Source organism: Asterias rubens, chromosome 10 (genome assembly GCF_902459465.1).
Source record: "Asterias rubens chromosome 10, eAstRub1.3, whole genome shotgun sequence".
NCBI classification, from domain to species: Eukaryota; Metazoa; Echinodermata; class Asteroidea; order Forcipulatida; family Asteriidae; genus Asterias; species Asterias rubens.
Genome location: NC_047071.1, coordinates 7637542 through 7652019, shown reverse-complemented (window position 1 = coordinate 7652019; position 14478 = coordinate 7637542).

Genomic DNA, 14478 nt, shown 5'->3' with positions numbered 1-14478 from the left:
ACGTATTACAGCGTATCGGGTGCCGCAAACACTGCCTAAATAATCTGCCAGTGTGTACGATCACGCCTTGTGCCAAGCCCCTAGTCTTAAGTTTCGGTAACAAAACCCCACCAAAATGGTCTGTAAATGAGACGTAGTCGATCCACACTGCAACTCAGCTCCAGGCATGTTAGCCACCGGAGTCGCTCATAGATTTTCCCTTTCGTGATCGAATTGCCTCTGTCTATACGTGATACCGTCTCGACTCTTAATAGTCGGGGGGGGGGGTAGTAGTTTTGGGGTGTGCTTGCTATAACTGCTTAGAGATACAAATTGAGTCAAAGTTTGGTTGGAGTGTCTTTTGATGAGTGAGTGTGGCTACTATTTATAGATTATGCAAGTTTGTACGTGATGGAAAGTTTGTGCGGTTTTTGTTCACACAATAGTGAGGTTTAGCTGCACGTTACGCGAGCAAAAACGTGAACGTCAAAAAATGTGTTGTTTTGGGGTGACGTCGCCACTTTGGGCTTGTTGCATGCTCACGTATGACGTCGGTGCGCACTTACGTACCTGGCGTGAAAATGGTAACTTATAAAAACGTGAGATTTTAACGAAAGTTTTCTAACGTTGATGTTCACGTTCACGCGGAACGTGCAACTAAACATCTCTATAATGTTGTTTTATTGAATACGCGCAAACCTCAGAAATGGCATAAGGTATTGTCAAACTAACATTAACATATTATTACCACAGATATTGTTGTTTCAGTTTTTATACAGAAAAGATTTAAAAAAAGCCTCTCCTAAACAAGGATTAAAACATATAATACTGATCTTCAAGACTGTTCGAACCTCTTCAAAATATTTAACATACACATACATCAACCCAAGAGCTGTCGTTTTGGAAGTCGAAGATGAGTAACTATTTCTGTCAGAGGAGTAAACTCAGTCCCACCCTACACATCATTATAACTAACATCTGAACATGTCAAACATAAAAACGAATAAATCCATCAGGGGTTTGAACCCTATAGAACACGTATATACATTGTATATATATATATATTGCGGCATCTGAAGTGGTTAATATTTGTTTAATGCTTGCTATTGCTAGTCCGTTGCGGTTTTGTTTGACTGGGCATGCCCACAAGCTTTGGATTTTCTGGTTATGATCCCATTTCCAACTCTCTTCAATAATGTTCTTTATTGTTGTTATTTTGACCTGTTGGAATGAGAATAAATATATTGAAATGAAATGAAATAAATTAAGTGTTAGGGTCACAATGGAATGGAAATAAATATATTGAAATGAATTAAGTTTTAGGGCCACAAAATACAATTTTCTCGAATTGAAATTATTTCAAGTGGATATCTGATGAGAGGCTGGTGCTACACTTAGACGGCAAAGGACAGGCTAAACGCGGGTGGTCATCCAATTGAATGGCTGGTTAGCTCAGTTGGAGCACTCGTCGCTTTTCAATTGAGGTCGCCGCGGGTTCGACTCCGGCATCAGCCAAATTGTCTAGGTCACAATTAATTTTCAGCTGTTCAGTTTTTACACCGATAAGTTTGTTTCTGTGTTATACAATTCGACGAAAAGTTTGTGTCTCTTGTGTTTTTCCCACTGACTGATATATATATACAGCGATTACCCATGTTTGGTCAGTTTGGCCAATAGTCTAATCGGCAGGTACAGGTTAAAATAGGCTAGGATCAGACTATGACTGAAAGCTCAACGACCCATAACTATGGCGGAATGCGATATATCGAGGGTTCGAATCCGCCATCAATTATTGTCTCTCTCGATTTCAACCCATCCATTATATCAGGTAATATTACGTATAAATGGGGTCAACGGACCATTTTTTTGTTTTATAAAGCACCAGTTTTGTACTTTGTTTTTTAATAAAGTGAGCTGCCCGCATCATTCTCTGTGCTGCCATTCCTCTCCATGTTAAAACAACAACTCTACTTCCATCGTACGGAATGAGCCTGAAGGATTCACATCAAAAGACACCAGGTCTTGTGTTTCTAAATGCCACAATAATCCCATCAATCAAGTTTGCATTTCCTTCCAATCAATATTAGTATCAAATGATTGTGGTTTAATTACTTGACGTTTTAATTACTTGGAATTTTGCAGTGACCTGGAGGCGAGCGATGAGAACTCTGTACGAGGTAGATGTACACGCTGATCTCAAGGTTGAATCCCGCAATGTGAATGGAAAGTGTTTTCTACCAGACCATTGTCTCAAAGGCTAAAACCAATTGAATTGCACGTTATTCAAACTCCAATAACCCTGTCTATTGTTAGTGTAAGACCTCATCTTACCATGTTATAAACGCTATAGGGCAGAGCGAAAGGTGACAATAGAGCACAACTTGTTTTTCTATCAGTATTTAAAATGCATTCCATTTTACTAATATCTATTTAATTTTCAGTCAATACACAATATGCCACGTGCACCTTCAACAATATGAGAAAATGTCAGGTTATTAAATTTAGGTAAAACATGTATTAAACTTGATCAACAATTAAAGGCAGTGGACACTATTGGTAATTACTCAAAATAATTATTAGCATAAAACTTTACTTGGTAATGAGTAATTGGGAGAGGTTGATTGTATAAAACATTGTGAGAAAGGGGACCCTCTGAAGTGACATAGTTGTCGAGAAAGAAGTATTTTTCGACGAATTTGATTTCGAGACCTCAAGTTTAGAATTTGAGGTCTCGAAATCAACCATCTAAAAGCACACAACTTCGTGTGACAAGGGTGCTTTTCTTTCATTATTATCTCGCAACTTCGTCGACCGATTGAGCTCAAATTTCCACAGGTTTGTTATTTTATGTATATGTTGAGATACACTAAGTGAGAAGACTGGTCTTTGATAATTACCAATAGTGTCCACTGTCTTTAAGAATATATGTATTTCATCATCATCATTCGGCATAGACTTGCGTCCGTTGCCGCCTCGTCCTCAGGTTGTAATGGGGGCGCACTCCTGGAGTTGCCGCCACTGTATACCTGGTCTCTTTCGATCGCTGCTCTTCTCAGTCATGTATTTAATAACTCTTATTGTTATCTTTAGTATGTCAGTACATTGTAATTGCATGCTATATAGGTCTTACGGAGTTAAACAAATCCCATCCCCCAACCGCTAGCATTGAAAACGTAATTTTTCGGATTAATAACAACTAAAACACTGAAACATTTGGGATCTATTTATTGATAATTTGTCCCCATTCGACTTTGTCTTTCTTTCAATTGGCGGGACCCACAATGAGAACAATAAAATAGTTTTTTATTGGCTCGAAAAGTTAGAAAATAAATTCCATTGGAAACCCGCTCAAATCGAACCCCTTAAAACACAAAATCCAAGATGGCTGCCGGATATGACATCCATTTTGAATTCTTACAAACAATTTAACACTAGCACGTGATCAATGTGGGGGGGGGGGTTCAAATGGTTAATTTTGTCCCCGCATTTAACGCAAGCAGAACTACAAGCAACTGTCACTTCACACCTATAATGTATAAATACGGTCATACTTCGATTTAGACCAGAAGAAAATGCGTGTATATTTGTTACCCGCAAGCTTCCTTGATATAAAATGTTGTAATGGTACTAAGCATCCTTTTGTCTGAAATGCCCCTATAAGCCATTTTGAAATACAGTAGACACATTACTATAAAACTGTTTGGTTTGGGTAAATTTATCTGTATACACCCAAATCAAAAAGTGCACTCCATCCAGTGGACACTATACCTCAAAAAGGCTTATTGATTAGAAATCAATTAAAACATGCCAACAATTTGGATCTCAGTGCGAGTTCCGAATTCCGTAGTGGGGACGGGGATGCGGTTGGTATCCCACCCGCTGTTACCTCGAAACATGGATGAATCAAGATTCTTGGTGAAAATAAAGTTGTCTTTTTGTTTTATCATTAACACGTCAACTCTGTTTAAGCTGCACTTTCCATATGTGACTTGTATTGTATCTTTCTTGATGTACTATATAAATCATCATTACGTTAAACAAATCTATGACACTACATTTAAAGGTTAAACGAATAAAAAGCAAACATCTTAAAAGGACATGCTTTTTCATTTTTATTCATAAAAAGCGAATCAATATATTGGGGATCGAGCAATCTAGCATAAGAAACTTTCAAGAACCAAAATCTGTTAACCATGTTCATTAATCATATCCTGCATTACAATGAATCTGATGCTTCGGCAAGCAAGTCGAGTTGTCTCGCTAGAAAAAAACCTCCGGGGTGGATCAGTCTCACGCCAGGAGCGCCGTGGATTCTGCCGATCCGTCGGTAGGCTTTGGTTCGACAGACTGCAGCCCTTCGGGAAATACACACAATTAACGCGTGATACATTTAAATTATTTGGGAATTATTTAGAGTAAAATGATTCTCACAAAGGTGTGCATTGAATCCAGGTTTTTTATATTGTCATGTCTATGAGATAACTAAAAGCTTCAATTAGTAGTTAGGCCTAATCAGTGAAAGAGTTATGAAAAAAATACTATTTAGAGAAGAGAGATGGAATCTTCCGAATATACAGTCAGTGATCAGTGTCTGCTCTGAACAAGTCCCAACAATGACAGAAATCAACTGTCCTCAAAAATCGCCGATTGTATGTCAGAGATAATTTGATTACCATTTTCACATAGTTTCACATTATAAGTTGCGTTTTATGCTTCATTCAAAGAAAATAAATGTTTCAGTCACACAGTTTTATGTTAATTGTCTGTCCTTTAAAATACCATGTTTCTATCTGCTTTAAAATAAAACTCATTGGTACCCGGATTGGGTTCAAATATTTAATACTAAATTCAAATTTTGAACGATAAGAACGGTATTAAATTGGCCATAATTCACAAACACTGTTATTAACGTCAATTAATGCTTTCAATTATCATAATGAAACGTTATTGTACTCTCAGAAAATTGTTTCTTGTTCGTAATATTAAGTATTCTTCTACTTCAACCATGTGATTTATTTACCAATTATATTAAAAGAGACACAGCATTCATTTGATTTCCATCGTTTAGACGGATTGAAACCGCCAAGTGACTAATCAACAAAGGCGGTAGTGTTCATCTGAGGAATGTTACACACAGAGAGTGGGAAGAAACACGATCAGTGTTGGAGGTGTCTGCTCAATTATCTCTCATATCGATAAGGTAAAGTTTATCCGCAAAACCCAGAACCAAGTTGATCCGATTAGTGCAATCTTAGCAAAATGGTGTTGACTCTAATACACCGATTCGCAGGATAGTACCCGGGGGCAAACGTCACGGTCGCGGGAAGGCTTTTAGCCGCGGATAGAAAACACTTTGTCCTTATCCAATTTGCTTAAATCTCGGGTTAGATCAGGTTATACGCCTCTTTCTGGCAGAAATAAAAAGCGAAAATGTAACAGTATATAATCTAGAGAAGCTCGGTCTGGACTTTCATTTCTTAGGAGCGGGAATCGGGCGTTGACCAGAGCCCGACTGACGGCATGTTTCGTCGGCAAGGATATTAAAGAAGTTTTGGTTAAATTCTGTTAGTTTACCGCTCTGTAATCATTCAAAAAGCATAGGCGGTTCGCAGCTCAGGTTTCATGAGCCATGTGGTGCTGACTGGTTAATATATATAGTATATATAGTTCGTAGTCTTCAAAAGGAGTTTTGAGAATCAATGTTTATGGATCATATCTAGTTCCACCAAATGACAATAAACATGCCCGTTGATAAACAATACTGTCGAGTGTTTAAAGGCAGTGGACACTATTGGTAACTACTCAAAATAATTATCAGCATAAAACTTGACTTGGTAACGAGTAATAGGGAGAGATTGATGGTATAAAACATTGTGAGAAACGGCTCTCTCTGAAGTGCCATAGTTTTCGAGAAAGAAGTAATTTTCCGCGAATTTGATTTCGAGACCTCAGATTTAGAACTAGAGGTCTCGAAATCGACCATCTAAACGCACACAACTTCGTGTGACAAGGATGTTTTTTCTTTCATTATTATCTCGCAACTTTGATGACCGATTGAGCTCAAATTTTCATAGGTTAGTTATTTCATGCATATGTTGAGATACACCAACTGTGGAGGCTAGTCTTTGACAATTACCAAAAGTGTCCACTGCCTTTAATTTGTTTGTTTGAAGTTGTTGTGGATCACTTGAAACTGATGGTAAACTTTGTTCGATTGCACGTGGCCAAATATCATTCATCTTATAGCACAAACATTTTCAAAGAAAGATAGGTTTGTGTCGTATTGTTTTCTTCCCATGCATTTATTACAAAGCATCGTTTTCTTCTAATTTGGAAGATGATGGGTCGCTGGTAAATAATATGAAAGACAGCACCTGACACATTTATAGCTCAAATATTGCTTGAGATATAATCATTTATTTCAAATTCATTGTTATTCCAAATCAAGGAGAATATCAGATACGCCGTTTAATTGATAGATACTCAAGCAAAAAGTTTGATGTAAGGGGTCTTTAATGACTTCATGAGAATCAAGTCCAAGTGTATTGCAATGGTAATGTAAGTTTCCATCTTGATAACAGTTTTCTTTTTAGTTTTTTTTTAAACAGTTTTAAGATCCCCAACCTTAGGAACAAAACCAATCGATCACGAAATGTTAGTCCTTTTCAAAGTGTATTATTAACACTATACACAACGTTGTGTTTTGAATAATTAAATAGCTGACGGAGAACGAATTTCGATAACCACTTTTTGACAATTTCCTTATAAATGACGTATTTATTCGTAACAACCGCCCACTATGTGGATAGAATCGACTCCGTGTGATCGGAACTTCAACTCTTTACTTGTTTATTTGTTTAATCTAATATTAACATTGTGCGTCCTTTTATAGAGTGGCCAAATCGATTGGATTGCGTTGAAAAAGGCTACATTGCACATCAAATTCAATAAATTGTTCTTTATGTAAATAATACCCCAGATTTTTATACTCATTGGAGAGAACCAGATGCCGGTATGAGCTTATTTCATTATCAATAGTCTCCATTTAATTATTCTTCTCAATTCCTCGAGTCCACCCAAATATACGTTAGCTGTATATCAGGGTGCGTCATTTCCCACTATAGTCCGCTAGATTAAAAATAGGGATAAGTAACAATACAGAGATACTTATCTTATCCCGCAAACTCCTCGTCGTCAGGAAATCGAGCAGGCTGGAGAGTGATCCTTACCGGGAGTGATCGCTCCTTAGCCCCCGGGGCATCTTTGGATATTCGCGCTGCTGCTGCAACTTCGCCGTAGTGCTACCGTAGAGGCAATGAAGATATTAAAGTTCAAGCGGCTTCTTTTCGGCCCCCAAACCCCCGTTCAGAACGATATTAATATAACCCGAAGACCGGGAACGGTTACAAATCATGCAGGAAACTCACTGGAGCTGGTAAAAATGACAATATTTCCGGCGGTTTTGTTGCGCTATTTCGTTCCTGGGGGTCAGCCGCAAGCCCGAACTGTGATTAATCTTAGTATCATCACCACAGTGGTAATCTACTTTATTCGGTTAAGGAAATCAAAGCCATTTGCTTTAATGAACACTTCATAATAACACTTTTCTTTATAAGAAACAGGTTATGTATGTTACGAGCAGTTGATGTTCAAAGCAGTGTGATTTTACCAACGAGAAAATTCAAAGACTCTCACGTTCTCAAGGAAACACAGTGCACTTATTACATTCATTTGGGAATGAATTTCGTGCAATGTTTAAGGAAATTGCATTCGGACTATACAGATGAATTTTCCAGTGTGTTAATTTATTTCAGAGTGAAGTTATTTGTTGAAGTGGCGCCTTATTAATACCGTAAGTTGCTGACTTCTAATTTGTTCATTTCTGACACAACCAATCAACATCATCTTCATTTTTAAGATGACGAGAACAATTTTCTTCTCTTATACTCAATACATCCTCACAGCCGCCACTCTGTCCAACAGTCGAGGTGCAGACGTTTCTTCTATTTATACTGCAAGCCCCAAATCAAATTTAGCGGTGAATTTCTCTTATTGTAAAACAAATTCTGGAGACTTTTTTTTCTTTTTCCGTGTGCAGCAATAACTGGCGCTTCTTTCTCAGCCGAGAAAACACCGACAGATCAGTGCAGGAGATTCGCTGTATTTGTTTGGCCAGACCCCGCTGAGAAACATGGTTTATTGCACGGCAAGTTAATAGGAATCGGGAAATTAAATGGAACTACGGAAAGCACACATTGATGTGAGCCGAGCTGACGGGTGCAACCAATTCTGTTACATTGCTAGAGGACATAAAAGTCAGTGGAGGAAGTGCATTGGTACAGAAACACAACAACTAATATGCAGCCCTCGAGATAAGAAAAGGCACAAATGGTTTGAGGATTGTAATACTTGTGTTACATCGCGTTTGGAAGACACTGTTGATGACTTCTACCTGATGTTGCTTCTTGTATAGAGAGAGAGGCTGGTTCTGAAACAAGATCTTAAGAATTGAGCGAGTTGTGTACAGAGTTATTGACAGTGTTAGGATCCTTCATATTCTCTTTTATTCCCCGTATACTGCCAATGATTGCTGACATTTTTGGGGTTTTCAGAATTTATATTTGGTCTGATAAAAGCGTTAACAAAGCGGTTACAAAAAATCCTTCAGGAAAAGTGAAAAAAAAAGATATATATTAAGAAATATATATAAATGCTGTAGCATTTTGAGTTTCCTTCCATACGGGCCAGTGCCAAAGTGAAAAAAATTGCCAAACTTCAAGTATGTCAAGTGATAATATAAGAGATCAAAGCATGCAGCTAAACCTAGACATTTTAAAATGATCTTTTCGTGACCTAAATCTATATTAACCTTAGCTCAACTCGTTATGTCACCCCGCAATATTTGTATCGATAGGAGTGGATGAACTTCTTTGTATGGCCCATTTGAGGATAACTTTCATATTGAATGATTTGGGCATTTAGGCCTAGATGCGAAGCCTAGCACAGTAAAAACCAATATGACTACATGAATATTGTTTCATATCAAAATAGTTGTCAAAAGATGTGTAACTGGAAATAACATGTTCCTTATGGGTTTTTTTGTATGCAGTTTCTTTGGAAACTACGTCATCGTTGACCCTATTATTTGCCATCATAACTCACTGTTATTACCAACTGTTATAAAGTGGTGCATAGCTGGTTTACGAACATCACTAATCATACCCAACGCTGGTTTAAAAACCTTTAAGATGAAAGGAATGCCTATTGGCAGGTTAAAAGGATTCCAGAAGATTTTGTAAAAGTAATTTTATGAGCGCATTACAAGCAGTGTGCATAACTATTACTCAGTACCTGTCCAGGGTTGACTCGGGAAAATGTGCTTACTGAGCGTAACGAAATGAACAATAATTGAATCAGACTTACATGATGTTTGGCTATTTTACATGATGTAAATCCCGTTATGTATGGTCTACGTGGAGCTGTGGATAAAGTGCAGCTACCCTCGGGTTAGGGGAGCGTGAGCTTCAGCGGCTTACACGGCGGGAATGGTTCGTTCAACGAGCAGCTATAGGAACGAGCATTAACACTCAATCAGAACAATTATTGTAACACACTAATAAGGCTGCACGTTACTTCGGAGACAATAGGGGAAACCATTTACGTGCAATTACTGGGGGTTATCAAATTGTATTTGCAAAAAGATTGCCACTTTTTAAATCAAAGTTTCAGTGCACAAAAAGGGAAAAGCACGAATGTCACGCGTATACAACGTAGCTCCTTGAATGCACGGTAGATGATGATAGTTCATAGACACATATATGCAATTAATAAACAAAATAGACTTTGAAAATAATTGTGAATAAATGAGCATACTTCTGACTGAACTACGAACATTAATGAGAGCGAGATTTTAACCTGCGACCTGCAAATTTACATGCCAGCGCTCTACCAACTGAACCATCAGAGCTTGGTTAGCGGTCTCTCTATTTTGTCAATATCTTCGTCGCAGGTTCAAGCCCCGCTCTCGTAAAGTTGTTAAAGGCTCTGGACACCTTTGGTATGTCAAAGCTGTGAACATTTTTACTCAATTGGTCATCGAAGTTGCAAGAGAATAATGCATTTAAAAAAAACTCCCTTGTTGCACTAATTTGTGTGTTATAAGATGCATAATAAAAGGCTTCAGGCCTGAAGTATATTAATTGAGTGTGAAATTACATCTTTCTCAAAAACTACGTTCTTCAGAGGGAGCCGTTTCTCATAATATTGTTTATTATCAGCAGTTCTCAATTTCTCGTTACCAAGCAAGTTTTTAAGCTAACAATTATTTTGAGTAATTACCAATAGTGTCCATTCAGTGTTGATAACATTATAATGTCTTTATTCAAAAGCTCGAGCATTCAAATTGCGGCTAAGGGGGAAAGTACACCAATAAACACTACGTTTGTTAAACGTACCAGACGAACAAACTGGAATGCTGTATAGTAAGCCTTTAATAGCCACTTTGCCATGTTCATATTTTGGTGTATTTTGATTGCATCAATAAGCAGTGATAAGTGTTTTTCTTTTACTTTGACCCAACAAGTTTACTTATTAGAGTTTTAATGAAGTAAGTGATTCCCCATCACTGGTCTTTTTCACATTTATCAATAGTAGAATTCAGAGGAGCCATGGATTTGGAACAAGAATGGTTGGTCATGGGTTCGAATCCTACCGGAATAATTTATTGTGGGTACGTCCTCTTTGTCATTCCCGCCTCGGTTTGAATCACATTGACATGACCGAGAAGAATGCAACCAAGTCAGCCCTTGTATAATGTCTATACTTGAAAAAATTCCACATTTCTTAAAGGCAATGGACACTATTGGTATTTGTAAAAGACAAGCCTTCACCGTTGGTGTATCTCAAATACATAAAATAACAAACCTGTGAAAATTTGACCTCAATCGATCATCGAACTTGCGAGATAATAATGAAAGAAAAAAACACCCATGTCACACAAATTTGTGTGCGTTGATCAGATGCTTGATTTCGAGACCTCAAGTTCTAAATCTGAGGTCTCGAAATCAAATTCGTGGAAAATTACTTCTTTCTCGAAAACTATGGCACTTCAGAGGGAGCCGTTTCTCACAATGTTTTTCAACCTCTCCCCATTACTCGTCACCAAAAAAGGTTTTATGTCAATAATTAATTTGAGTTATTACCAATAGTGTCCATACTGTCTTCAATAATAACTGCACTTTAAAAAGAAGAGATTGTTATTTCCCAGAAGCGCATCCTGGTGCGTTTTTCTTGTTTCCTTTTACGATCTTCAACTGTCTCCTGATTAATGTTGGGATTCATTGACGCATGAGATTGCCATAAAAGACTCTCTGAACTAAACGAAAACAAAAAGATGATCAAAACGATTTGAGAGAGAAATCTTGAAGATTTGCCAAAGGCTTTTGTCAGCTTGAAAACTTCAACAGTGCTGTCAGTGGCTCTTTTGTATTAATATAGACAGGATTGGCGCCCTGCTACCACCACCTATCACAGATCCGTCTAACCACTTGCCCTGGGTGAGCATTCACCCGTGAAGTATAGCAACATCAGCCGCACAGCCCCGGCTCACTGTAGAAAATACCTGCCACACAATGTTGTATTTCCTTGGCAACGTATTGTTAGGCAAGAAAACATGAAGAAAAAACCATCCATTATTTTATAGTTTTCAGCCAGCGGCTTGAGAGTGTCAATATAACGAAACAGGCCTACTGGCGACTTCCTTTCACTCTCTTGATGTCGTATGGAAAAAAACCTTTGAAATAAGATTTATTATTAATTTATCAAACGCATTACTGTGATCAAGAGACGTCAATTTTACAGACGTTAGATAGTCCTACTTTTGGCAGGAAAACACTTCTAGCTTGACAGTGGTAAGTTCTGAAACCTTTTCTGTTGGTTAGGACGTGCTTACTCCTTTCAATTTGTGTCGGTCGTTGACAGTTGCAGACAAGATTGAGTATGTTTAAGTACGAACAGTTTGCCTATTTACAACAGTTTGAAGTTGTGTCCAAATACAGCAACTTTAGAAATGGTAATTTGCCGTAGGCTCCAGATGTGATTTGAAGAAAAAGGTCTTTGTGTGATCTAGCCGTAGCAACAGCCGAAACCACCAATTGAGAAGTGGTTGTAGCAAACGATTTGCTTTATAGAGGGCGCTGTTGTCACTTAAAAATGGCTATTAGAAACGATATTATATATATTATATGTATTAAAAAGCAAACATGGCGGCCGACTAGCCCAAATCAAGGATGCATACACCGGTAACATGATTTAAAAATCCATACAAATACAAAAGAGAATGACCTTTAACCATTTATTACATACAGAAAGCATCAAAAGATGGTAACACAAATGATCACCCAAACATTATCGAAATAATAAAGGATGAAGGGTAAATAATCAAACAATGCTTAACAACATTCAAGAAAATATATCGGTAAATCTCAGCGTTCAAAAAAGTTATGAATGTTAAAGAAAATCGCTATAGTTTGTTCAACTTTTGTGAAAAGAACACAATAACATTCTTTAGAAATACAAATACAATAGTTTTGACTCCGAGTACACTTTTAATACTCTGGCTATGAATTTAGTTTAAAACCCCACTTTTTCTGTGAGAGGACGCTTGATAAACTCAATCTAAAGTTTGAGTAGTCAGGGCAAGGTCGTTCACCCACTGAATTGTTTAAAACATAGATTGGTCCGCTGTATCCAAGGAATTGACTCGTACACAGACAGGCCCCGATAACGAGAACGAAAACTACAATGCTAAAAATGCACGCCCTCAATTGGTTGAATAAGCTTGGCTGTATTCCGTATTCAACCAATCGAGGGCGTGCATTTTTATCGTTTTCGTTTTAGTTCTTGCCCACTCTTTAGATATGATGCCAGTAAAGGAGAGACTCAGAAAAGTGCAAGAAAAACGAGTGAAAACCACTTTGTCTATTACGAATCATTAGAATTGAAGTGTGCATTATTGTGATTGTTTGTAATTATTGGTAGGCCCTATTGGTCTTCTTTATCAATGATTAATAAGTACTACTAATACACCAACACCGAGTGTTTTGTTAGTCACGCTAAACACATAAACTACGCGCACTGCAACAAATGCCACACTCACTAACAAACGCGAAAAGCAACAATTACAATATTATTATTATGCTTCATGAAGCTAGATGTACGACAAGAACACCAAAGACTCGTCAAATATTGTTCTTATAATTCTGTATTGTCTCTTAAAAGTGAAACTTGGTCTTATGTATACATAAGCGGGGATAGGCTGACAACATGACGGGATCCACACAGTCACTGAACAGTTTAGAGTAGAAGACGGGACGGCAATCATTCAAACAAAAAAGCAATGAAAGTGCCATGATTAATAGCGCGTTCGACATCACCCCGAGGCAGCATGGTCTAAGCGGAGTACGGTCCCCTCGCCACGCAACCCCTGGGCTGTTTACAAAGCAGTGCACAATTGGCGCGAAAAGCCGCGAAATCCAAACTAATAAACCCCTGGTCTCTGCACATCTGAAGGGGGCCGCCTTAGCTAGGACCGCATGGGTCAAACGCTAACGCATGCCTGTGTAAACAGGAATCAAATACTGTCCATACGGCCGCGCTAATATAACCAGCCATGTTTTGACGTTCCCGTAATCAGGTCGTCAGTCTGACGCGATTAAGCAATCATCTCACTGCTGACAAGAACTACCAATTTTTCTGACACTAATATTTGAATGTTATTATTTGCATGTATAAACAGCCGAGCTTCTGCCGTCTGTATGTGACGTCACCACGTCAGTATCAGTAATACTCAAACGTTGTCTCTCCGTGCACTTTGTGACTTTATCCTATGTGTATTATTTACTTTACGTGGATCAGTTTTAAACTGTCAAGTTAGAACAAACATTGTCTCTGAGACGATACAAAATGTTTTGTTATTTCTACATGTATGGGGACGTCTACAATCCTTGACTCAATATTATTGATCACATATATTTTAACAAAAACTAGGAAAATGCAATGAACATATTTTTTTTTCATAATGTGAGACCTTTGGGTAACACTACAGATGGCAGCAGACTCACGAGGTAAGCCCATCGCTTTTAGTTATGTGCGCATGCTCAGAAATACAGAAACTAAAAGGTCTTTTTCGAAACCACGGCTTCGGCTTTGGATTTCGGCTTCAGGCTCCACATCAGCTTCAGAGCGCGTATACGCAAATCACGTGCAATTTTCAAAACAACCGCGGGGCCAAGCCGTGGTTTCGAAAAGGGCGCTGTATGCATGACAATAATCCGCTGGTTCCTGGATTTCTAAAGTCAACCATTGTGATTTATGTTGAACCCCTCGTCATCAATCGTGATGATGTTCATCAGGCAGTGAGGCAATCAAGCCCATCAGCTAGGTCTGGTCGACGCTTTTATGGGAGAGGAATGTAAATTCCGGGAAAATGTAAAAGGCCTT